General features: G+C 41.6%; 1 protein-coding gene and 2 long non-coding RNA genes across 3 annotated transcripts in view; 2 read left to right on the top strand and 1 right to left on the bottom strand.

The window, feature by feature from the left end:
• The window catches only part of fignl2 (fidgetin like 2), a 49,005-nt gene extending 28,248 nt beyond the window's left edge, over window positions 1-20,757 (bottom strand). Inside the window, exon 1 of the mRNA XM_030732694.1 lies at window positions 20,623-20,757. The gene's annotated coding sequence lies outside the window, so the exon portion shown is untranslated. The remainder of the gene's footprint in view (window positions 1-20,622) is intronic.
• A 1,364-nt stretch (window positions 20,758-22,121) lies between these two features.
• Window positions 22,122-23,023, top strand: LOC115782540 (uncharacterized). The gene is made up of 3 exons (XR_004020160.1): window positions 22,122-22,155; window positions 22,531-22,605; window positions 22,692-23,023. It is a non-coding gene; the product is annotated as an uncharacterized LOC115782540 (long non-coding RNA).
• A 2,921-nt stretch (window positions 23,024-25,944) lies between these two features.
• On the top strand, window positions 25,945-26,802 carry LOC115782505 (uncharacterized). The gene is made up of 3 exons (XR_004020155.1): window positions 25,945-26,064; window positions 26,162-26,258; window positions 26,382-26,802. It is a non-coding gene; the product is annotated as an uncharacterized LOC115782505 (long non-coding RNA).
• Window positions 26,803-27,226: the final 424 nt, after the last annotated feature.

Below are 27,226 nucleotides of genomic sequence, written 5' to 3' on the forward strand. Positions count from 1 at the left end.
CAGTTTTATTCCATAAAGACACACACCTGTTCAAAGCCTACCCACCTACTCACACTTCAACTGCTGTGCATGCCAACCCATCAGTTTGTGACTAAGACATGGTCCTCCAAGGTTAAACTGTACAGATATCTGAAAGATTTTCAATTATACAGCAATGAAGCCCCCCCCATCCGGACAGCACACTGGCTCAGACCCCTCTCTCTAGTCTCACAGGGTGTCATGCGGCAGTGGCACATGTCACTGGCAAGGCATTGATGCTACTGACTCACCCTCACATTCCCCAAACCTTAATCAAATTGAGAAACTCTGTGATGTTATCTGATGCCACCAAACAGCACCAGATGCCCTGATCAAAATATGGAAGGAGAGCCCCCAGGACACCAGAATGCCCAGACATTGTTGGGAGTGCATACAGGTACATGGGGCCATACACATTACTGAGCCACAACTATGACACAAGTGATTTAAATGTTTAATTTTGATTTCTGGTGTGATTCTGAATCCAGCCCTCAAAGGGTTGATGAATACTTTGTTCTCATTAAATTCCACAGAATGTATCAGTGAAGATTTTCAACTTGAATATTTAATTCATCGATATTTGATGTGTGATTTAAGTGTTCCTTTAAATTTTTTTAAGCAGGATAGTTTATGTAATCTGCAATCATCTACAACTTACATGTTGATGTACACTATATTGCCAAAAATATTCACTTGTCTGCCTTCACTGCCCACACCGCAACGTGGCATATACATGTAGTTGCCTGCTCCACCGCTGAGCCACCCGGGCACCCATTTATGGGAATTTTTGACCATTCTTCAAGAAGCACATTTGTAAGGTCAGACACTGATGTTGGACGAGAAGGTTTGGCTCACAATCTTTGCCCTAATTCATCCTGAAGGTGTTCTATCAGGTTGAGGGCAGGCCAGTCAAGTTCTTCCACACCAAACTCACTCATCCATATCTTTATGGTCCTTGCTTTGTGTACTGGTGCGCAGTGATATTGGAGCAGGAATGGGCCATCCCCAAACTGTTCCCACAAAGTTGGGAGCATGACATTGTCCAAAATGTCTTGGTATGCTGCAGCATTAAGAGTTCTTTTCACTGTAACTAAGGGGCCGAGCCCAACTCCTGAAAAACAGCCCCGCACCATAATCCCCCCTCCACCAAACTTTACATTTGGCACAATGCAGTCAGCCAAGTACCGTTCTCCTGGCAACTGCCAAACCCAGACTCATCCATTGGATCGCCAGATGGAGAAGCGTGATTCCAGAAAACACATCTCCACTGCTCTAGAGTCCAGTGGTGGCATGCTTTACACCACTGCATCCAACATTTACATTGTGCTTGGTGATGTAAGGCTTGGATGCAGCTGCTTGGCCATGAAAACATGGAAGCTTTCTGTGCACTGGTCTTGAGCTAATCTGAAGGTCACATGAGGTTTGGAGGCCTGTAGTGAATGACTCTACAAAAAGTTGGTGATCTCTGCACACTATGTGCCTCAGCATCTGCTGACCCCGCTGGCCTACTCATGGCTAAGTTGCTGTCATTCCCATTGCTTCCACTTTGTTATAATACCCCTGTAGTAGCGAGGAAATTTCATGACTGGTTGCATCCTATCACAGTACCACGCTGGAATTCACTGAGTTCCTGAGAGCGACCCATTCTTTCACAAGTGTTTGTAGAAGCAGTCTGCATGCCTAGATGCTTGGTTTTATACACCTGCGGCCATGGAAGTGATTGGAACACCTGAATTCAATGAGTGAATACTTTTGGGAATAGAGCGAATGATGCATCGTGTTCCGAGTCCTTGTTGTGCTGTCCCCTTTACCCTTGGGTCTGCCAAATTAATGGCTCATTTAAGTCCCCATTACATTACATTACATTACCCTATTCAGCCAGCGCATACAATACACACACACACACAACAAATTACATGATGAAAATATTAATCAATCTCAATAAATCTCTGGATCAAATCTGATGTTAAAGACTATGACAAAGGTTTATACTGCGTGCAGCAAATTTCTGTCACTGGCAGGGACAGGCTGACTCTAATGGCTCTAATAGCTCAGAATCTATTGGCTTATCATATCAATGAGTCTATAAAGCTCAGGGAGGGAGAATATTTGTATGTGTGCACTCAGTTTTTAGAACCATGTACATAAGTCAGAAGTTGCATTTCAGTGGCTGATTTCTGTAGCTGGCTGGGCCAAAAGTCACAGAATGCCACAAAACAGCATTGCTTGCCCAAGCACTTTAGAAAACAGATTCTGTGCTTTATAGTAGTGTGACAGTGTAAATTCCCGGAAAATCGCACTCATGAAAATGGAAAAGGAAAAAAAAAAAAAAGGTGTAGCAACGGTTCACATCACACACACACACACACACACACACACACACACACAACACCACCATTCCCAGCTGGAGGTTAATTCAATCCCAGCGTGTTTCATTTTAAGGCTGCTGTCAGGCTCTGGTCTGCAGTGTGGCATTGTGAGCGAGAGGTAATTACATTTTGGTCCAGTTCGGCGACTCAGCGTCTATTCAGAGGGTACAGACAGTGCCCTCCTCCTACAGACCACAACCACCAGAGGAATGTCCAGCTCTGGTCACAATGCCTTAAACAAACAGCTGCACTGACTTCACCACTACACTTTAGAGGCTGCAGTGAACTTAAATATTTTCAGATTAAACATTAATCTGAATTTTTGAATAGGCATTGTCTTTCATTAAACACATACAGCTTTAAATGCTGCTTTATAATTAACAAGTAGAAAACCATTTGACATTCCTGTGACAGCTGACAAATTAACAGTTGCACCACAATCACACATATTTGTATTTAAAACTTTTACCTGCTGTGTGAAAATCCTTAATGGGTTTAGTCAGTCCAGATGATTTAGTTCTTGGACTGGAAAACATGAGCCTTTAAAGGCAACTCTTCTGCAATTAACAACAGTCACAACAGATCTCTCATGTGAATGGAAACGTGGAGAAAGAGCTGAATGTAATTCAACCCTGTTTGTTATTTTAAAGAGCTTCTTTTTTTAAATTAAAAAAAAAAAAGTAAAAAAAAAAAAAAAGAGTGCCAGTACTGAAAGAGTACCCAGTGATGAGGACCCATAGAAAGAAAAATAAGTCAAACACACGCAGACACACAGAGGATGTGGGTTTTTCACCTGACTGCAAAACTTTGTGACAGATTTGTAGCTTTGCTGAGGCTCTCAGTTCATGTGTGGGCATGTTGTACTTGTCCATTGTGTACTATTGATCAGGCTCTGGTGAAACTTGTGACTAAAGCTTAGTCCTATCCCAGCAGAATAAATCACAGTATTGACCCTGTGGTTATCAATAAAGGTAATGACAAACATCTGGCCCCACCTTTAATGGCATCGACAGAGTCTTCCTGGCAGCAGCCCAGCACTGGACACACATAGATTGCCTTGATCTTTTCAGTGGGAACCTGCTCTTAATATGTAAATGAGTGGAGAGAAAAGCAATCACCATCCAAAGCAAAGCAGTGCTGCTATTGAACTAAGAGCCGAAAATTTCCATAAACACCAAAGCAAAAAAAAAAAAAAAAAGAACTTAAAATGTCTGCTGACAGCACGCCTGTTTAGACCGACTTAGATTTATTCTGTCAAGGAGCTGCGACAGTGTATCTATGTCAATTGAGGAATAAGTGACAGATCAATGTTTGCTCCACTGAGATCCAGAGGTGCTGAGCTGGACTTCTGGCTCCAAAGGCAGCGCTCTGTCCTATGTGTGCATTGGGTATATCAGACCTGGATCTACTCAGGTGGTAGTATTATTATTATTTTCATTATTATTTCTTCTATTACAATATGCTGTGAGTGACTCTAGCACAAGTAACAGAACTATATCCACAGCTGAGCCAGGCATGTGGCTGTAACATTTGTGTACAAGGTCAACACTGTCCTAAATCAAAGATTAATGATTGGACAAGATGTCTTCTTTTTTTTTCTCCTTACACAAAAAGTGGGAGCTATAGAGAAATTTATCATTCTGAAGGGAAGGAAGCATTTGTGAAAAAACAGCACAGCAGGCAGATACTCTGCAGCCCACTTAGTGTTTTACTGCAAATGACATTCAAAAGCAGCACGCTCAACTAATAGTAAATGACACAGAACTGCATTCTATTGACAGTATTGAATTCCTAAAAGGTACTGCAAGACCAAGCAATTACAGCTCTCCACCACATACACTTTGAAATATCATTTTTGCTCTAATGGAAATGTTAGAACTGACATTTTCCTTCACAGACAGAATGACAAGGAAATGATGGGGGGTGGGGGGGCAAGGAAAGCAATGTTATGAGTGAAATGTTGAATTTATGCAAACCGTGAAATACGCAGAGTTTAGAGGTGTAAATATTTAATCATGTAAAAAGAACAAAGAGGGAGTGGATGTCTTTAAATGAACTGAAAGCAATAACATCTTCAGCTGTAACTTTCCTGATGTTATGAGACAAGAGCTAGTGAAATTTTATCAGCACATCATAAAATCCAGTCATGCGTCTCCAGGTTTCCGTGATTTCTTTTGGGTTTTCACCTCATTTAGTAGATGAGCTGAATCCCAGTGGGTGAGTGACTCATAAAGTAGTGCTGGGCACACGACGAGCAGGCAGAAAACAGAGATTTACTAGAACAATTTCATTATGAGAATCTTTAAGGGCTGCTGTGTCTGCCATCACCTCACTCAAATCTGAAGCTGCACACCGAAACAGGGCTCACCTGCAGGTTTATACACTGATTTTTTTTTTCTTCCCCAAACAAAGTTAATCCAACACAGAAAACTCACAAGTGGGCTCAACCTGACAGCTGAAATTGGGTTAAAGTATAAAAAGAAGAGGTGTACAGTGTTTGCATAAATTTGTCAAACCACTTTCAACCTGTTGGCACCGCATGGGATTTTTGTCTCAGACACTGGATATTCTGGCAAGTCAAAAACTAAAATATTTTCTTAGGCAAGCATCTGTGAGTGGAAAGCCCTTCCAAAATCTCTAGAGACTCTCAGATGTTTATTTTACCGGTGAAGCCAAATTGTTTTTTAAGCTAGACACACAGTACCAAACACGATGAATTTTTCTAAATCTTTTGTGACTTTTTCCCCCCTCATTTACGGTAAGGTGAGGCAGCGCTTAAAGCTTCCAGTTCCCTCCCAATCCTGTTACTGACAGGATTTGTTCTGCTGTCCCTATAAAAGATTAGACCTCGAGGAGAAAGAATTGACTTGATTAGCTAGACAGCAATTTAATGGGATTGTCAGAGGGCCTGCTATAAATCAGCTTTTGTGATTAAATGGGATCTCCAGTAAAAGTTGTATGTCTCCAAATCAATATCTATTGAATGTTTTCCCTTTGTTCCAGGCAAAGCTAAAATAAAAGAAAAAAGGAAAAAACAAAAAAAAATAAAATAAATTTCCGGTGGGCTAATGACCCCCGCAGCCAGCGGTGAGAAGCAGCTTACATGTTCAGTGGGAGGTGGAGAAAGAGGGCAAGGAGCCATTCAGCCTGGAGAGAGAAAAAGGAGACGGACAGAGCGATTTGTATTTAGAGTAAAGAACAAAGCATCAGGGAATAGTTTGGGCATTAAGTAAAAGCAAATGGACTTAAGCTGAAGCGGATGTATAGCCATAATTGGACTGATACTGTAAAAGCTTTGGGCATCGCTGTAATGGCTAAACACAGACAGCACTGTACTCTGTCTGTCTCTGTCCATGAGGGCACATGGATATGAGTGTGTCCACGGAGATACACTGTGTGTGCCTCTCTCTTGTTGTGATTGAACACATGAAGAGCTGGGCTTTGTCTATTAGTGAAAAGCAAAATAGTATGGAGGCACCAGTCTCCAGCCAGCCCATGACCCCATGCAAGGATGGAGAGTTGGCCCAGTCAATTAAACAGCAGAGCTCTGATTCCTCAATACATATTAACCACCAGACACCAGTGAGACACAGACAGTAGTGCCCACAGAGCATCACACCAGGTTAAATAGAAAATATTATGGACTATAGGGTGCTTTTCTCTGGCTAAATAGATATGGGATTTTGATTTTGTAAGAGGTACCAAGGGGTTAAAAGATTTATTGATGTTCTAAGATATATTGTCCTTTTTTTTGCAAAAACACACATTCAACAAAGCATATCATATGCTCATGTAACAAAACAAGTCCACATAGCAACACCCTGATGACTGCACTGCATGAAAGTAACATTTTAACACTGGTTTACAAGTAAATCTGGTAAGCAGCTGTATGTCTGTGTCTCTGCTCTGTATCTCGGGTGCTGTATGCAGTGCTAAGCTCTAATTCACCCCTCCACTTCACACATCACATCAGATCAGAGGTTTAGGAGAGCGTTCCAGGCCCTACCAGCCCGCTCTACATTCCTTCTGCTTTGATACTGAGGTGCGTGTGTGTGTGTGTGTGTGTGTGTGTGTGTGTGTGTGTGTGTGTGTGTGTGTGTGTGTGTGTGTGTGTGTACTGGGGGATTAGAGAGAAGGTTTGGAAGTGGAGGAGAGGGGAGCCGATGATGATGGACAGACACGGGGGAGACCCCCACCACCACCCCCCACAAACACACACACACACACACACACACACACACACACACACACACACACAGCTCCTTCTCCCTATCCTCCCCCAGCTCATAAGAATTCTCCTACTGTCTGGACAATGTTTCCATTTCTTTACAGACCACATCTTTGATAGCTTAATGGCCCCACTGAAGAGAAAAGAGCATGCACAGGGGAGGTACAGGGAGTTTGAGTCTACCCCAAATTCAACACAGTTTTTTTACGCTTCTTGTCACAATGAAACAACATCGGATAGCACGTTCTGCTTGTGGAGGGATGAAAGAAGCACGCTGACACCATTTCCATATGAACCTGTATTATAAAGTGAGCTTAAATCAATGCACCTTTCACAGGCTGCAGCTCAGAGCAGTGTGCGTAAAGAGGATAGCCTTGAGCATTGTCCAGCAGTGCCAGTGAGTGAAAACATTTTACACAATCAAGCCATGTGTATGAGACCGGACTGAACTCCATGTCCCTATTCACCTCCGATTTTCAATGAGCCATGTTCTGCTCTTTGTCAGCGGCATTTCATTTTGAAAACATCACAAGTGTGCAAGCTGTCTATGTGGCCCTCTGCACTTTGAAGGTCTGTTCATTTTCTAAGATGAAGGCACAGCAAACAGAGTGTGGCAACACACACACACACACTCATGTGTCTTTACTTTAAGAATTAAACTCTTTAGAACAAATTTTCCAGAAGTCTAGATCTAAAGATACGTATTTGAAAAGATTTAAAAATAATTTTAAAAAAAAGACGTAATATACTGATTTGTTTCTAGTGCTCATGGTACAATTCACAAGACCTTTGAAGTAAAACATCTCAGATATATCACTCTTTACCTTTGGCTACCTCACTATTTTCCAGATGCCTGGCTTGACTGAGTGCTCAGATACACTATTCTGATATTATGATAACTTATATTCTAGATGATTATCCACGAGGCAGTACAGTAGAGCAGCTACACTGTCATTTTCCTTGGCAACATACTGCAATACTTTAAAATAGCTTGTGTGCACTCCTGGACCAACTAGTAGGAGTGGTACCACCTCCATGTCGAGGGCATCTTGCTGGGATATACACGCAATGAATAATTCGGAATTGATACATATAAAGCATATCTGCCAAAGTGCCTTGACTAAATACAAAAGGGCTTGAAATGGAAATTCAAAGAGAAAAGTGTAATGAGGTTCTCACAGTCTAGTAGGAAGATGGGAACCCATTCCTGGTGGAAAGCTTGTGACCACCAAGGGCAAAACCTGCTAGTCAAAGAGCAGGGGTGCTGCAGATTATTGTCTCTCTTAAGTCCTTGACTTCATTGTCTGTTGATAGCTTCACTGTAAAATTCTACAGATCACCATCACTGGCATCAGGTAAGAAAAACTGAAGTTCAACTACATAGTATATAAAACAAAAAAAAAGAAAACACCAAACACACAAAACATCACAGCCTGATACAACAGTTTGGGACTGCATTTTTTTTTTTTAAAAAAAAGGACTCATTAAACATGTTTGAGAGACAGAGCACAGCTGGAGCATCATGGCTGACCAATGGCCTTCAGGTGCCATTTAAGTCTATGATGCTTCTTTTACAGCTGACCCCATCTCTCTGCCTCTGTCTGTAATAACAGGGCTTATAGCCAATTTACGCTATTGGATATTTTACGACAGCCGTAGCTATGATTGTATACCAGGCCACTGGCGGCAGCAGCAGGCTGAATTTATACAACAAGGTGAAGGCTGACCCTGAACCAGCCCACACTATTGGCTCAACCACACAGGAGAGAAACGAGAACTGGTAGACAGGCAAGATTATGGCACAACGTGGTGAGAGTGTGTTAATCTCAGGTGTTCTGAAAAGGTTTTAATATAGATGGTCAGCAAGGATGTGATACGAGATAATTGCTTCTGGGGTTGTCACAGATGGTGCTGGTTGATCTGTTAACTATGGCCAGGCCAGAGCTCTGTCAAGGACATTTTTACTGCTCTGATTTCCTTATCTCACCTTCACAATGTCAGCCAGTATTAGTCCTGCAGAGGGTTCACTATGTGTCATGCATTTTATCCTGCCCATTATTTCCTTTACTTAGCAGTTATGTGATTATGGCAGACCATATCAAATATCTTTAATAAAATTGCTGATATTTAATTGAAAACCCGCTTGTTAAAATATTATATACCTATTATCTATTAACCTGTCGTTTCGTCAGTGAAATCAGTTAATAATGGCAGTTCTACATGTTTTAAAGTTTAAAATATTTCAATTTAATTTGTCCTTTTGCATATTTTTTAAATTTTATGATTTTTTTTTTGCCTTTGCAGCTGTCACAAAACCGTAATTATACATGTGAATCACAACTGCACTCTGCACCTATACGTTTGTGTGAATGTAAAAAAAAAAAAATACACAATAAGTTACTTGTATATAATCAGTTTTTCTGTGATTGCTATAATATGACATTTTTTCCTGATGAAATCATGTGTGCAAAAAGACACACCAACAGCAGACATGCACGCACGCACAGTAACAAAGAAATAAAGCGAGAGTGACAGTGAGCAGCAGGAGAATGATAGAAATCTGTGCTTGCCTCTCATCAGAGCTATTTCAAGAGGCCACCCTGTCAGAACTCGCCCCAGATGAGGTCTCACAAGGTGGAGAGTGAGCTGTCATAACAGGGCGCCTGGAGGACTGTTCGATCAGCTAGACGGCACTGAGAGGTGTTAGACACACACACACACACACACACACACACACACACACACACACACACACACACACACACACACACACAGGTCCAACCAGCATGTGAGTGGTCCTGGTTATAGCCACAGAGTACAGCCATGCAGACGAAAAACCATCATTCAGAGGCCTTTATCTCTCTCTGACTTATCCTCTCTTCTCTTGTTTTTCTCTTTCCTCTGAGAGAGGGTGGAAGTGAGGGAGCACTGCTGACAGGTTCACTTAAATATTTATGCTGACAGAGAAAAGACAAGAATGTTATCTCCAACAACTGACTCAGCCACTCACATGAAACATTTGCTTTCTAAAACCCCTCCTCCTCCTATAAGAGGTAGTTAAAAAAAAAAGGCATGTGGAAAGACCGAAAACCCAGCTCAGACGGCCCCAAATATGTAAAGTTGCTTTCAAAAATTTGGGCAAATATTAATGCCATCTACCTATGTGATAAAATTACTGCAATATGTCAAATCAGGAATCATGACACCAATAACATTTCAAATGCACACACACACACACACACACACACTTTGTCTTCAATTAGGTAAAATGACCTGAACCACCTTCACCCTATTCCCTGCTCACTCTGTCCAGATATTCACTCTCTGAGCTAATTTTGCGGTCCGGTTAAAACAACGCAAGGGCGGGCATTACAAAAGTATGCTGTACCTGGGCATACACATGTATGTGCCTCATTCTCACACATACATGTGTGAGAATGAGGCAGCACTGTACACAGATGCCACATCTCATGTGATGCACATCCCATTAAAAGGAGGCTGGACAGCTTCTCCAATCAACAGATCACCTTTTCAATCAGCCCTTTGTTCCCTGACCTGTGGACAGCTGGTAGCAATTAGCTGCCAGGACAGGACACAGCAGTCCAGCTAGCCAGTGACTCCATTATGTTGCAAGCTCTGGAAGTTATAAACAACAGAAGTTAGCGCACCCCTGTGCAATATCATGCACTTGTCTAATTCGTCTCTCAATAACTGCATTATTTATTTATAAGTTAAAAAAAAGAACATTTGAAACAAATTTAAGGACACCTGTGACTTCCAACCAGCCTAACTACATGGACATGCTCATAAAAGTTTTGAACCAATGAGAAGTATATTTGCAAAGATATTCTGCGTCATGACCCTTCATGGAAAATAATTGTTAGGGGAGTTGGAAAACATTGATTGTGACATGATAGCATCACACAGTTGCTGCAGATTTATCAGCTCCCATCCTGCCACATCCCAAAGGTGCTCTACTGGATTGAGATCTGGTGACTGTCGAGGCCATTTAAGTACAGCGAGTACTGCTGGAAGTAGCCATCAAAAGATGGGTACACTGTGGTCACAAAGGGATGGGCATGGCACCCGGGTGGCTTAGCGGTGAAGCTGGTCCCCACATACATATGCCGCGTTGCGGTGCAGGTGGCGCAGGTTCGAGTCCTGGCCTGTTGCCAATTTGCCCGTGTGTCTTCCCCTGTATCTTTCCCCCATTTCCTGTCTCCCTCCACTGCTCATAAATGCCACTGTGGCCAAAACTGAAAAAAAAAAAAAGGGATGGACATGGTCAGCAGCAATACTCAGGCAGGATGTGGCCTAATCATGCTCAACTGGTACTAAAGGGGCCTAAAATATATCAAGAAAATACCCTTCCATCTGAATGTTGCAGCAGAAAGAGACCGTTCAGACTGTTGATTCAAGGCCTGACATGTTGTGCATTCAGAGATGCTCTTCTGTATACCATGGTTGTAAGAAGCAGTTGTTTGAGTTACTTTTCCTTTCCTATCAGCTCAAAGCAGTCTGGCCATTCTCCTAACTCCTGGCATCAACAAAGTATTTTCACCCAGAGAACTGCCGCTCACTGGATATTTTCTCTTTTTTTTGGGGGGGGGGGGGGGGGGGGGGGGGGCAGTTCTCTATAAACCATAGAGATGGTTGTGTGGGAAAATCCCAGCAGATTAGCACTTTCTGAAATACTCCGACCAGCCCCTCTGGCATCAACAATCATGCCACATTCAAAGTTGTGGCAGCAACTCGATGCATTTGGGCATGTAGACATGACGTTATATTTGTCAAGTTGGCACAACAGAAGTGATGAGTTCAGATTACTCAACGGACTGCCAAGTTTCCCCTTGAAAAGTCTTGTTGCTGACAGCAATAATAAATTGCAATCTGACCAATCAATTCTAGACCAGCTTGAACTCCTTAAGTCCTTAAGAATGAGAGGCTTGGGGAAAAAAAAAAATCAATTTGCAATTTACATCAGGCTGATGAGTGTTGAAAACACTGAAAAACAGACAGCTTTGAGTTTAATTACACTGAAGCCAGTGAAGAGCTGTGGCCCTAACATCATCATAGGTTTAATAATCAATCAGATATCACACAGGGAAGGGATTTGTGTTGCATCAATGGGTAGTAAGTGTGTGATGACAACCTCTTAGTGTCCTGGCTACCTGGATGTAACACAATGAAGCCTGTTAGAAGGGGACACCACTGAGGTTACAGAGCATATTGATTTGGTACAGTGTCTCCAGCACCAGAGGATGCTGCCATGTTTTGTTGAAAGGCAACAGACTTGCATTTGGTGCTCAGAGTGCTGGACTGTGAGGCTTTTATTTCATTCCTATATGTAAACCAGGATGAGGAGAGCTGGAGTCATTTCCATCCTCTGCCAATTTCTCACTTGCTTTCAAAGACATACACAGCATATAAAGAGGGTTTTGACACATTCATGCAGAGTGCATAGTGCACTGCCAGGGACAGAGCTAAAAAGTCATAATGACAAACAGAAGCAGAGGGAGGTAAATGAATAGTCGCAGTTTCAAATAAGTTTTGTTTTCTAGTGGAGACAGAAAGAAGGGGCTGAAAAAGGAGCAGCCTCGAAGGGTTAAATGTTGGCAAAAAGCGGGGAGGGGACAAAAGGCCCATTGTAAGGGACAGAAGTGTCCCCGGAAAGGAGGGGAGAGAAATGAAAGACAGCACTGGCTGGTCTCCCGGACCTATTGTAAGCAAAGGGGAGTGCAGCCACGCATGACAGATGTCCCTGGCCATTGTTACCCCAGCAGCCTCCTCTCAGCCTCCTGCTCCGGCTCTGGAATTCCATGAGATGGCCTCCGCCTGTGAGAGTTGTTCAACACATCTTGTCTCTCATTGCACGTTCTCCACTGCTGTGCCGAGCCAGTGGGGATATGCGGCGACTCTCAAGGTGGGGATGGGGCTGCACTCAAGAGGGTTTCAGACATATTTGCAAGACACCACTGTTCCTACCGGCCTCTCGTATATACTAAAAAGTACATATACTTATTACTATTATGTTAGAGATAAAGCTGTATGCATGCAAAAAAAGGAAGTATACTAGTACAAGATATTACCAAGAACATGACCTGCAATGTCACATTACCACCTTAGGAATCAATAAGTATACGATCAGTTGCATTCGTAATCTTCCAAATGGCCTACAAAACAGCACACATTTCATTTCAGCCTCGAGGCTTTAAAGAAAACCAATTACCAAACTAAGTGTTAAGTGAAGCGCAGGTGAAAGCTTTTAGCAACAGAAAGAGTTGAGGTAAGCCGTTTTTAGAAAGCAGTGACGTTTTGCATTCTCCATTCATCAGCCCACCATGTGGCAGACCTACAGAGGCGACTTGTTGGGCTGTCAGTCACGGCAGCAGTTCGCCAGCGGGAAGTGAGCGCAACAATGGTCGTGTCTGGTTAATGGGTGAGAGAAATAGCAGACAATCCTTCATTTCTATGTCTTACTACCACACTGTCTGTTCTCTGTCCTATTCTTCGCTTAGTCTCAACCACATTCTGCCAACACTCGTTCACTCAGACTCCAATCAGTTACCCCACCCCCACCCGCCTGTTAACTTTCAATTCAAACACACACACACACACACACACAGAGTTGCATTCCAATGCATAAGCAGGAGAGTGAGCGAGCGAGAGAGAGAAAGTGAGAGAGATCTCTGAACAGAGTGGAAAATCTTTTTGAAAGCAATGAATGTTTACCAGGTGGATCAATGGAAGGCTGCTAAATCATTTAGTGAATTATAACAGTGCTCAGACGTAGCTGCTGCTGTAACACCCGGGAACTCTTTGGTGCACTGTCTTAAGCTCTGCCATCCCGACCTCAGAGTAATCACTACATCAGCACAAAGCAGCCAACTTTTCTGCCACTGTTAGACATTTTTACATCGTTATGAACAATTCAGCTTTCAAGAATTAGAAAAATGTTCTTCACATCTCAGCCTGACTGCTAAACATAATTAAATCCTATACACACACACACACACACACACACACTAGACTGCAATTCATGCAATATACTGTACTGCTGATGCTGTTGTCTATCCATATCCAAATTTCTGCTTTATTGGGGCCTAAGGGTTATTGGTCATGTAAGTGGCCCGAGCCACCAAGACCCACAGCTTCAGTTTAATTACAGAACTTCAGTATCTTACTAGAATTATGCTGCAAGTTAGACACAGGGGCAACCACTCTGAGCTGTTTCTATGATTGTGTGTATACGTGTATGGGAATATATATTTTTACCTATATGCACACATATGAACTAAATGGCACAGAAGAATACAGTTGCACTTCTGTGTTATTTTCAAGAGGGTATTCTGAGTCATTTTTGTTCTATCTTTCCATTAACAAGAAAATCTTTGATTAAAGTATTCTTTTTAATGAAAACATGTCTCTCAGAGTCCACACTTTACTGTAAGAGTGGGAACATGAAACATGCAGCACATGGGCCAGAATCAGCACCCCAAAAGGACCCAGTCCGACACACGGGGTGGCTTTACAGAGGGAGTAGAAGAACATAACTTTTGGACTCTTCACTCTCGGGGGTGGCTGTAGCTCAGGAGGTAGAGCAGGTCACATCAGTCGGAGGGTTGGTGGTTCAATCCCTGGCTGCTCCAGTCTGCATGCCAAAGTATCCTTCGGTAAGATACTGAACCCCAAGTTGCTCTCCGATGCAACCGTCAGAGTATGAATGTGTGTGATTGGTTGATAGAAAGCACTTAGGCATAGAAAGTGCTTGTGTGAATGAGGCATGTTGTATAAAGCGCTTTGAGTACTCAGTAGAAAAGACAAGTGCTATACAAGAACCAGTCCATTTACTACATTTTCTAACAGGAAGTATTTCAGTTCATTAGGAACGAATGATCATGTGCCAACTGTGTATATTTTGGTGAGGACCAAAGGTCTGAATAATGGCTAGCCATTCTGCCTTCTGACTGACAAATACATTAAGCATGGGTTCATTAGATCATACAGAAGTAAAGAGGATCAGTCAAAGACTGAATTGGACTGACATTTCTTTGATTTGACAGAATTGCTTCATTGTAATAACATAAGATGAACAAAATGTGTGGAAAAAAAAAAATTGCACTTATTTTCTTAAGAAATCTCAAATTGTTCACCTGTTTTGCAAATGATTTGTTAAATGTGAAAGTTTTGAGAATGTATCTGTACTTCTTTACTCTAAAAGAAAAAAAGGTCTTTTGTTTATAGTGTTTGTGCAATATTTTTATTGGTCTAGACCAGCTGACATCAGATTGCGCTGTATGTAGCCCATGAACTAAAACAAGTTTGAAACAAGAGTTAATCGTCTTTATTACAGAAGATTTAAAAAATTATTGTTTTTAAACCTTTACTTGACCAGGTAAAATGTTTGAGAACCAGTTCTCATTTATAAACATAACCTGGCCATGTTTAATGTGAGTTAAAAGTCAGAATCATCTAATGGCTCTTCACCTCTGCCCTTTCTGCCAAAAAATAAAATAAAATAAAATTTTCAAAAAAATGCTGTTTTGTGCCACTGCTGTTGTCTACTTGTCTGTTGATCCCCAGAGCTCTCTGTATTGTTTTTCAAGCTCAACACTGTCATTTGGCTCCAATGTGACTGAACCACTGAGCATATTACACTGTCACGTCTGTCGACTAATATATCAGAGAACATGACTACCATACACCACCCATGCTAAGAGCCATGCTTAATGTTACAGCTGAAAGCCAAAATACGAGCTAAGGCTCCACCCACAAAGAGCATTTGTGCCTCTAACTAGCCTCCTAAACCTGGTGGTCTGACCTTCAGTCCAGTGGTGTTAAAAATAAAAAAAAAAAACAGGACAACATATGGCTGAGACTGCCGGAGCACCCTGGACTGGGGCCAGCAGACCCCTGTGTAAAATCAAATGAATGCATGTAAACATTTAGTCGCCTCCACACTGCGCAGTGATCCCCTGCATAGGCTTAGGTGACCCCAGTGAACATCAATCAGATCGAATAAAATGAGAAGAGGAACACAGGGGCAAAAATAGGGGTCAATCACACTTTTAATAAGCAGACACAGATGGCATTGTGCAGGCAGATCGGTCCCGTCTTCTCACTGTGGGTAACCGTGGGCACTCCTGCCTTCTAAACAGCAAGCGGCAATTATGAGGAACCCTCAATGCACGAGCTTTAGAGATGAGTGGATAATCTACTTGGGTGGATTTGAGACTAATCTGACATTTCTGTTCTCCAAAACAAATCACAATGGGATACATATAGGGCTTATGCACTGATATGATTTCAAAGCATGGACAGAATAAGAGCGACTCACAGAATGACCAGGGGACACAATTTGCAAGGATTTGGTGGGAATATGATATAATAGTAAGATGAAATTCTTTTTTTTTTTTTTTGGGTGCTTTAGATAGCCCAAAAGGTATGGTTCAAAATAGTGTTCTGGCACCCCATAACCTCTTTCTTCCAGCTTAGCTACAGCAGTATCACACAAACATGTATCAAGCAAGTGGACAGAGAATGGGTGTTTTGACAGCTGCAGTGGCAGCATTACCCTGTCTTCAGAGATAAGAACTATCAGCAGAGTAGGAAATAGAGGAGCTGGTCACGCCTTCACTGCTATGACATGCTGCAGTTATGCTGTCATCCTGAGGTTTCTGTCTGTCACCACAAACCCACAGAGCTAATAACACTTAGCAAACACTAACTCATAGGATCTGTTCGGCTGACTGTCAGCGAGAGCAGCGAGGCTCTGAAAGAACCATTTCAGCGTGGACATAAGCGTATGTAATAATATGCAAACATTTCCACGTGTGAAAAAACACCCACCACCCTAGCGTGTATCAACCGATGCGGATCGCTGTCAGCGAAAATTTCACCCTTTGAGGGCACTGGTCCTTCATTTCATTACCACTCCCCACTGCCAGACACTTACAATTACCCTCTACACATCAGCTTTGGCCGAGCCACAGCTTCTCTGCACAGACACAAACACACTGATCCAAAATCTGAAGCATTGCAGAGTGAGGGCACATGTAGTCCCATATTCACTGCCACACGGTCATTGAGGAAAGATGTGAGAAAGTCTTCAATGCAAATCCAGGCACGTTATAGCACTCCAATTTTGTCACTAGATTACAAGAGGATTTGATCCAAGATTAAGTGCTTTCAGCATATCGAAAAGATTACTGCAATATTTTGGTGCGATAGGATGCGTGAACTATTTCTTAACCAAATCTCTGGCTGCTCTCATAGCAGGTCAACATTTTTGAAATCCTCAATTTTTAAGGACTGAATCAACAAATTACACTTCTTTTAAATTCATTGGAAACCTTATAAATGTAAACATCCAAACTGCTCTGAAGCAATCCTCTCTCTTTACCCCAGGGAAATTGCACAAGGCTATGAAAGGCTACAAGGCAATCAACTTGGTGGCTGAGGTTTAAGACCACAGTTGTCCACAAGCTTCCTGCAAAATAGAAAATAGACTTCCTCAGCTGCTCCACAAGCACATTCACCAAACCTGACGGCTACGCCACCCTATCTCCTATTACCAGTGAGAAGGAAAAGGTCCGAGTCCATGCTGCAGAGCATTGTGTATTTAAGACACACCCCCCCCCCATCCCTCTCATATGAAGTAGCAATTATTTTCCATTTCTATTTGGAGTAAAACATGAAACAAAAGGAGGGTCCAAGAGATGCAGGGGAGGAAAAGGAGGAATGGAGGCAGCAGAGACAATATTTATGGATTTTGTGCATGGAATAAAATAATCCAAATAGGGGAAAGTCACAACTAGCATAAGCTGCTGCGCTTTTGCAGGCTTCTTTTTTGTTTCTCCCTCTCCCCCACAGCCAGCTCTGCCTCATCTATGGACTATAGCCAAGCATCCATGCCCCGAGTGCGCTCATTGGAGCACAAGGCCTTGCAAGAATGAAGCCTATTCAAACAGCCTGCCTCCAGATGCTCGCCAAAACAGTCCTCCAGGCTACAGCAGGGAGCAGAAGAGGGGCGGGAGAGCAGGAAAGGGAGATAGGAATCTGATAGCCCGTCATTAACAGGTCAAATTAATTCAAGGAAAAAAAAAGTTATTGCTCTCATTTGTGATGTTTATAGGTGTGAGCCGTATTGTTGTGTCTCCTGTGGTGTTTCAAAGCCTCGTTCTGCCTCGCTGGGGAAGGCGTTTGTCGTTTCAGATAAATAGTCTAATATGAAGTGTCCACTGTGATTCACACACACATTGCCCTCAAACCTCAAGTGAGGCGCACTGTATGTAGGAGCACTGCGTGGGAGATTCTCTTCAATGTAAACCAATCTTATACTTACATAACATCCACTTTGAATGTATCCATATTCTTTTCCTTTTTATTCAGATGCACATGTATGCTAGAATTTAAAAACGAAACAGGAAAAAAAAACAAAAAACTGTCGGTTACCATTTGAAATAAGATGCCGCAAAAACAGTTAAGAAATTAAATATAAATATATAGGATAAAGCACAAAGTAACAACAAAAATCAATAGAAAAGTCAGATGCTGCAGACCTTACCAAGCCTTTACATGTGTTGTAAAGAAGTGCCCCTGTGCAAGTGAAGCAGCAGATCAATGCAATATTAATGTCTCAATCAGCACCAAGTTATCAGGCAGCAGCTGAGAGAAGAGCACTGCAGGCCCTGTGAGCATGACCCTCAGCTATATGATTCCTGCACCAAACTCCCCATCTCCTCTTAATGATAATATATATATCGAATATAGACTCAAACATTTATACGCCGCTCCCACTGGGGTAATGGTAGCAGAAAATGGTGGCACAGAGGTGTGTGTGTGTGCTTGTGTGCTTGTGTATAGAAGAATAAAAACACTTTTCTTATGAATATTATATCACTGCAACATCCCAAAATGCTAACAGAGCTTCTTTAAAAGAACAACCTGATCAAATATTTGCTTTTCCAAACAGCATCTTTATCTCATTATGTCAGCCGTCTAAAAATCCAATTTACAATTAAGGTTTGCACTAAGCAGGATTTTCGACTTATTATCCTGCACAAACATCGTTTGTCATGCTTGGCATTTGGGAGCCACAGTGGGTTTAGTTGAAAACCAGAAAAAAATAAATAGTTAACTGAAATGTATAATCAATGTGAAACTCCCTCTACATTCCTAAAAAAAAAAAAAAAAAAAAAAAAAATCAATATTTAAAAATTCAAGACAAGTTGTTAGAACTTGAGAATTTGAGACTGAAACACAAAGTCTTTGATAAGAAGAGGTTGAGAAATCTCCTTTGGAGGTCAACATGAGAGTGCAGGAGGCATTGTTGGATGCTGTGGTTAAGTCTGACACCTAGTGGCCAGGACCAAGAAGTACATCACAATGCCGGTAAATCTTAAAATAAAAGACTCCCCACCTCCGGTAAAATTAAAAAGATAATAAGTACCTTCAGGTAAATCATTGTTTCTGCCATCTCCTGATATTGTATAGTTGTTAACCAGACAGACATGAATATAAATGCATAGACAGGATTTGAACAGCTGATGACCTTTAGTCTTAACAGGACATTTAAGCTTTATGCTGTAGATTTAATAAAAAAAAAAAAAAAAAAAAAAAAAAATCACCTTAAGACTGGAAAAATTTCTACCTGAAGATGAATGATAAGGTGTATATATGTTGCTCCAAAAGGCTAACATCTGTTTAACATGAACACTGAAGAAGAGTTATCTTATAGCTGCTGGTCAGTGTTGTAGGGGGAGTCACATGACCCATAAAAACACAATTAAAAAAAAAAAGAAATCTAATTTGCAAAAACCAAAAATAGAATCCAACCAAAATGTTTTTTGGAGGGAGCGTGCATGCGTGCCTCCAATGCTGATTTTAGGGAATTAAAAAGACATTTAGATATTATCCAGTAATTATGGCATACTGTATATTCAAGTCAACTCAATTTTATTTATATAGGCCCATAAAGGCACATACAAGGTTTTGAATAATCAGGCCCCATCTTAAAGACCTCAGTACTGTATTACCCCAATAGTGCACTTCGCTCTCAGACGGCTGGCTTACTTTGTGGTTCCTAGGATACTTCAGTGTAGAATGGGAGGCAGAGCCTTCAGCATTCAGGCCCCTCTTCTGTGGAATCAGCTCCCAATTTGGATTCGGGAGACAGACACTCTCTCTATTTTTAAGATTAAGCTTAAAACTTTCCTTTTTGATAAAGCTTACAATTAGGGACGGATCAGGTGACCCTGAACCATCCCTTAATTATGCTGCAATAGGCCTAGGCTGCTGGGGGCTTCCCATGAGGCACTTAGTGTTTCTTTTTCAACTGCCTCTTTCCACTCTGTTATATACCACTTATCATTAGTTATTAATCTTTGGCTCTCTTCCACAGCATGTCATTTGTCCTATCTCCTTCCTCTCAGCCCCACCCGGTCGCAGCGGATGACTGCCCCTCCCTGAACTGGTTCTGCCAGAGGTGTCTTCCTGTTAAAAAGGGGATATTTCCTTCCCACTGCTGTGTTTGCTCATAGGGGGTCGTTTTGATGCTTGGGTTCTCTTCTTACCTTATAATATAAAGTGGCCTGAGGCAACTTTTTGTTGGGATTCGGGTGATATAAATAAAATTGAAGTGAATTATAATGTCTACACATACAGTCTCACTGGTCTCTAACCTTTCAACAGTGTTTTCACAAGCTAGTTAACAATATAGATGCTAAGTTTGTCTGCTCAGCTGTGATGCTACTCTGTTCGTAGTGTACATATTGTACAGTATATTTGTGACAGGCCAGTATCAGCCAGTATATAAACTGTTTAATGAAAGCTAACCTAGCTTTAATGTTTGGAAAAAGAAAAAAAAAATCCACATTAGTTGACCAGAAAGAAAAAACTGCAATATATTTGCCCAGCAGCTCCAGTGCTTTTTAAACCTGCTGTCTTATTTGACTTTTTATATAAATGTAACCCTGTGAAGGGTAGATGTAGGCAGCAAATACTTACACACGGGTGACTGAGTTGAATGAGGGTCTTGGAGGTTAGAGAAGAGTTGTTCTGTACTTTGCTGAACACCCTTATCTGTCCATGAAATCCCTTTATCACACAAGTCGTTCACTGGGTTACAAGCTGCAGATCTGAGAGCGTCCAGTTCTTGGCCTAAAACATTTCTAAACAACGGAAACATTTCAGTCAGGACTAGTATAGTCTGAAGAAGATTGTTATTGCTGTCTGCAGCCATTTATATGGGACAGCATGGCTCCGTTCTGGGACGTGTTTTCAAGTGCATACATGCAAAGCCCGAGGCAGGGAGAGCAGCAAGGAGACCCAGCAAAGAACGGAGCTGTATCAGTGACAACAGATAGGATACTGGTTAAGTCACTGCATGAAATGTGACAACTGAATGTGAAGCAGGGTATCATCTGAGTCATCAGCTGACGTGGGCTGGAACTGGGATCAGCTGGTCTGCCAGGACTGACTAAGCTTGACTCTGTGGCCTGCCTGAAATAACTGCTCCATCAAGTAAAAGTCATTGTTCTAAAAGGGGGGCTTATATAGATCTTTGCACATCCTACAGACAGTGCAAGGCTTCTTTTAAATACAGTATAGTTTTTGAGACACCATTATATTATGAGCCACACAGATGCATGCTTATTCCTGCAGTTGACTGCCAGACCTGTATAGTGCAGTGTGATAACTTGTGTGCACAATCTGCACCTGCAAGGAGCTGCACATGACGGTTATTTTTAATATCGACAGACCCGTTATTCTCGTTATTAAATCGAGTAATTGTTAAATTATTCCGGAAACTTTTCTCCAGTTAAGAGTTTGCTGTAGCATTAGCTTGCTAGTTATACTGTCTGAAAGCAGATGGAGACACAATATTAACTATAACGGTTTCAAAACTTTTTTTTTTTACATTTTTCTCCCACATTTAAGCCCAAAGCTGTCAGCTGTCACGCTCGGCCTGTAATATTGGTCTTTCCCGTCATTTTCACGCTGCCCAAACAAACCTCAAGCCAAATAAGGGAAAACGTAAAAGGCATCAATTTAAGAAATGAAATTACTTCGATTAACAGGATTTTCCGTATTTTAACACCAACGCTGGTCCACAAACATCGAAGAAATCAAAGTCGCAAAATGTTGTTGGCATGCTTGATTTCTCACAGGAACACTGGCCACAGATCTGTCAGTAAGAGCTCATTTACTAGTGAATAAACCTGTTTTGACAAAACTTTATCAAGAGCCTAAGTTGGTTTTGCTGCTTTCAGCATTTCGAGTTTAATACCTGCAGCTTCGCGTTAATCTCCCGCAAGACCACAGCCTAGTATCACCCGCACATTAACTTACCTCTGTATTTGCTGTGGGAAGTGGGTACGCATTTGGGGAGTGGTTTTGTGTGTTGCAAATTGCTGTGAGCCAATGGCTGTGTTTGGGTTGGGTTAATTGAAGGCAGGTGTATTTGATTGCTCATGCTCGAGTCTAGTTAAAATTCCATACTGCAAACACCGCTGTTAGATTGTCTGTCTCGCTGTGCAGGTATGTTATGTGGCTTAGACATGATTTTTTTTTTTTTTTTTTTTTTTTATCATAGTGGACAGTTTGCTGTTGGCTTGTGAATTGTATCATTACAATACAATTTAATGCCAGTCATGAATTCTGTCTCTCTGTGTAGGCCAAGGCCTACTAAACTTGACACAAAAAGTAAGGAAACTTGTGTTTGGCTGATTAGTTCTTGGTTGTATTTCTTATTGGAAAACCTGTTTATTTCCCCTTAAATGGTTCCACATTTGTAAGTAAAATACATTTGTGGCTGAGCAGTCAATTTGAGTATCTGGGTTGTATTGATGGAAAAACTTGCCAAATCTTCTCTATTTCCAAACAGCTGATTCTGCTCTCTACTCTTGCTTGTAGCTTTGGGTACCCCAGGTGCTGACAATCAGGTTTGCCATTACTAGAGGAAATCCCAATGCAGAGACTGATGTCAAGGTGAGATTCTGTAGCGAGTGGCAATCCCATATCTTCAGTCTGGTACCAAACTCTATCCTCCAAGATGACAATGCTCTCCCCCACAGAGTGGGGTTTATCAGTCTACAGTATCTCCAGCATTTGGGAGTGAGCAGAATGGAATGGCCTTCCTGCAGTCCTGACCTCAGCCTCAATGAACACTTGTGGGATCAGCATGGACTTGCTGTTTGTGCCAGAGTGACAACACAACCACACTGGCTGACTTGAGACAAATGCTGTTTGAAGAATAGGATGCCATTACACAGCAGTGTCTTACCAGCATTAGGAGGTGGTGTCAGGCTGTGTGGTTCTTCCACATGCTACTGAGACCCCTGTTTAATGACTAATCTGTCAAATTGGCAACATGTCTTGTTCAATCATCCAATCCAATAAATGACACCAAACAAGAGTCAGTAGCTGTTTGGAATTAGACAAGATTTGGCAAGTTTTTCATGGATGCAATCCAGATACTCAACTCTGCTGCTCAACCCACAAATGCATTTTCCTTACAAATGTGGCACCATTTAAGTTCACCTTTTTGGTGCTTCTTGGCACCAAAAAACATTGGTTGATCATTTCTTTGTAACAAACACACATTTGATGAGGCTGGGATGACTGCTGGCCTGCTACGTACAGGGTGGTGGGTCTGGGAGGACAAATGCTGTTCCCTGTTCAAGTGTCAGTGTGGATTATAGCAGATTTGTGGCATAGCTGGCCCTGGCCTTGAACTGTTTTATTCCTTTTGCAAGTGGGACACATCAACTTTTGTGGTGAAAATTGTAGCTGGGATTGTTTCCCATCAATCGATTTGACTTTTTTTTTACTAGTTATCTTTTGCCCTCGCTCGAGGCTGTTGTTCAGACCTGTTATACGTCAAAGCCATGTCTGTAAAACACAATTATTCAGTTATTCCCAATACGGAGGGGAAGGATTGGTCAGGCCCTGACAGTCTACTTTTCTACAAAAGGTGAGCTGTCAACTATGATGTACTAGTTTCTTTTAAACACTTCTTACATAGTTTAGGATAAGTATGATCACCATCAACAAATGACACTAAAGGGCACAAAATGGGCCAAGAAAATGCCCCTCACACCATTACACCACCATCAGCAGCCTGTACTGTTGATACAAGGCAGGATAGAGCCATGCTTTCATGTTTACAAGTAATTCTCGGCAAGCATCTTTCCCAGTCTTCAATTGCCCAGTTTTGGTGAGCAGAGTAGTTATTTTACTGTTGCCTTTTTATATCAGCAGTTTGCTCATTCTCCTCTGGCATCAACAAGGCCTTTTCACCCAGAGAACTGCCACGCACTGGATATTTTTTCCAAACTATTCTCTGTAAACCAGAGGTGGTTGTGGGGAAAATCCCAGTGGGTCAGCGGCTTCTGAAATACTCAGACCAACCTGTCTGGCACCAACAACCATAGTTCAGTCATTTAAATCCCCTTTGTTCCCCATTCTGATGTAATAAGATGACCAGTGAGTGTAAATGCCTGTTGGCTGTGAGGGTATAGATTTTATATGGAAAAATGGCTCACCCTGCAGCTCTGTAAAGTGAAACCGAATTGCCTTAAACCTGCATTCTTTCTATTGGCCAATAAGGTGGGAAACTGGACTGCATAGAAGTCATCAGAAAACAACCCTACATTTTGCAGTTTCTCAGTGAACATTTTCTTGAGTTTATAATCTTAGTCACTAGTTTCAAGCCTTTTTCATGATCTCTAGTTTGTGAAAGATGGTCCCATTAGAGGTGGTCATGGGTCAGAACAAGGTGCCAGATGCCTTTCTGTGTGGAGTTTGTATGTTCATGTGCCTACATGGATGTTTGTACAATGGTTCCCTCCCACAGTCCAAAGGCAAATACTTTAGGGCAGGGATCCTCAAATCCAGGCCTTGAGGTCTGTGTCCTGCAGGTTTTAGATGTGTCCCTGATTCAACACACCTGATTCAAATGGCTGAATTACCTACTCAGTATGCAGTCAAGTTCTCCAGAGTCCTGCTAATGACTTCTATATTTGACTCAGGTGTGTTGAAGCAGAGACATCTAAAACCTGCAGAACACCGGACCTCGAGGCCTGGATTTGAGGATCCCTGCTTTAGGGTAATCAGTAATTCTAAATTGCTTGAGGGGGATGTTAATGGTTTAGTTGATCAGCTTGACCCACATTCAAATATGGGCACTGTCATATGTGGCTGTGTGGGGGGTGGACCCAAATGCAGGATGCACAAGACAAAACTAAATTGAGGCAGCTTTAATTCTGGAAACTTCTCACGGGATACAAGACTAAAAACACAAAATCCTAAACTCCACCAAGGCTAAACTAAAGACAAAATAACCAGCCTGGGAAAACAAAAGGGGATGCATGCACACAGCGGGCATGGAAACAGTCAATAATGCAACAAACTAAACCATACTGAGACCTTAAATACACACAAGGTAATCAGGGAAAAGAGACAGCTGGGGAACAACGGGTGAACAAAATGACAGACACAAAGTAAGCAAAACTTAATGTAAGGCACACGTAACTGTCTAAAACAGGAAGTGAATAAACAAGACCTCATGATGTGCCTTGTGCCTTCTCATATGTTAAAGAGGCACGCATAGTGAAGGGAAACTGACCTGAAACATAAGAGGTAACCTAGGAAAAACATAAGAACTAAACTCTAAAACTATTGGGAAACACAAGACATGGGGAGACAGATACAGAAGGACAGGACAGACACTAGAACACAGACCCAGGGGAGACTGGAACAAGGTAAATAATGTAAATAACAGGAACAGAACTATAATGAACAAGGAATCAAACCCAAATGCAAACAGGGAAACATAACCTAAAAGAACTAAACACACAACACTGGGCACATGGCCCAGGACCATGACAGGCGCATCTTGTATATTTAACTGTTGTCTTGTACCCAAATATTCAGACAAGAAAATAATGATCAATGATCGCCCTACGTGACTTCTTTCTACAGCCCAAAGACAGAACAAAAAAAAATCTAACTGGACAACTGCTAAATTGCAGCTGAACACACTGAACTGACTAGATTTCAGGTTTTTCAGAAGCGAGCGATACACATCACACGATCGGCGTCAGACAACAGAACAATTTCTTCACACCTGCTGCTGTCTGGGTTAGTCAGAGTGGGCTCTGACTTTTGACCTTTCTGGAGAGTACACACAACTCTAGTTGAAATGAGCCATGATCCACACCACCATAATGAGTGAGAGGGTCATCAGCTGTGGGAGGTGACCTATATGTCACACTAGGACACCTGCTGTCTTTATAAAGTAACAGCGGTATTTGTACTTGTAGTTTAGCCCAACCCAAGTGGATCTTCAAGGTGTGATAAGGGCTTTTCTGTGGCTTCTTCATTACTGCGTGCGCATTAGTCCAGCAAGCACAGCGCTTCCCTGGAGACGTGTTAAGTTTCCCCAAGGTGAGTGAGCTTATTTGGACCTGAACTCAGAAAACAAAATGTTGTTCATTTGATTTAGGATAAAGTGTGTTTGTACTTTTGGTTTTGTGTTGAGCAGGTGACCTGAGGATGAATTTGCCCATGTCGTATTTGCTGCTGCTTTTTATCTGTTCAAATAGTCAGCAGGTGGTTGTGGATAAATCCGGACGATTGAGGTATTTTGAAGTCTGTTGCGTATTTGTATGCATATGTGTATTTGCTGCACTTCTGAAATATGTTTGGCATACGTTTGTGAAACGTGAAACATTCTTCATTCTCTTTAACACTTCTGTTTCTAGATGGCTTTCATATGAGATGGACAAGGGACAGCATATGGTCAAAAACCTCAAAAGGCATTCAGATGGAACATTCACCAATGACTTCACCCACTATCTCGATAGGATTAAGGCTAAAGACTTTGTGGAGTGGCTGGCCAACCCCAGACAAGAAGGTTGAGCTGGAAAGTAACATTTGTACAGACGCTGTTTCCTCGATGATGGTGATAGGATTTCATGAGGGCTCTGTAGAAGTTAATCGCTTTATTTCTTCAATATTACTCCATTTTTATTTACAGGATTAGATTTTACAGCTGAATGTCTCTTGTACTTATGTATAAAACATTACAGATGTTGTGAAGTCCTGTTTGACCTGTCAGTGCTTTACACCATCTAGGAGCATAAAAGAAGACTGCAGCAAAAGATGTTGGTATTCTAAAATAAACTGTACATATTTAACTTTTTTTTTTTTTTTTAACAATCAGGAAATGTAACATCTCAATTTAGTTATTTTGAAATGTTCAAATAATTAAATGATCATTTAAAGCCTTAAAGTTTTTAAAATCTTTTTTTGTTTTGCCTTCTTAAACAAATCTTTGCAGCATTAATAAACTGCACAATTAGGTTAAAAACTTCAATTTGAGATCTTTTCTAATGCATTGTGAATTTACCTGTATGCCTTTCATATTGTGTAGCACATAATTTCTTTTTTCATTTAATATTTCAGAATAAAAACTTGAGACAATGTTTTGTATTGACAGATGAGACAGATCATAGGCACTATGAGGAATGAATAGATGAGGAACTGCATAGTGCCAGGGTTCTCAAAGTGTGACCTGCAAGTTAATGGCAGGCCTTATAAACATTTT

This window comes from Archocentrus centrarchus, chromosome 7, assembly GCF_007364275.1.
Source record: "Archocentrus centrarchus isolate MPI-CPG fArcCen1 chromosome 7, fArcCen1, whole genome shotgun sequence".
Classification (NCBI taxonomy): Eukaryota; Metazoa; Chordata; class Actinopteri; order Cichliformes; family Cichlidae; genus Archocentrus; species Archocentrus centrarchus.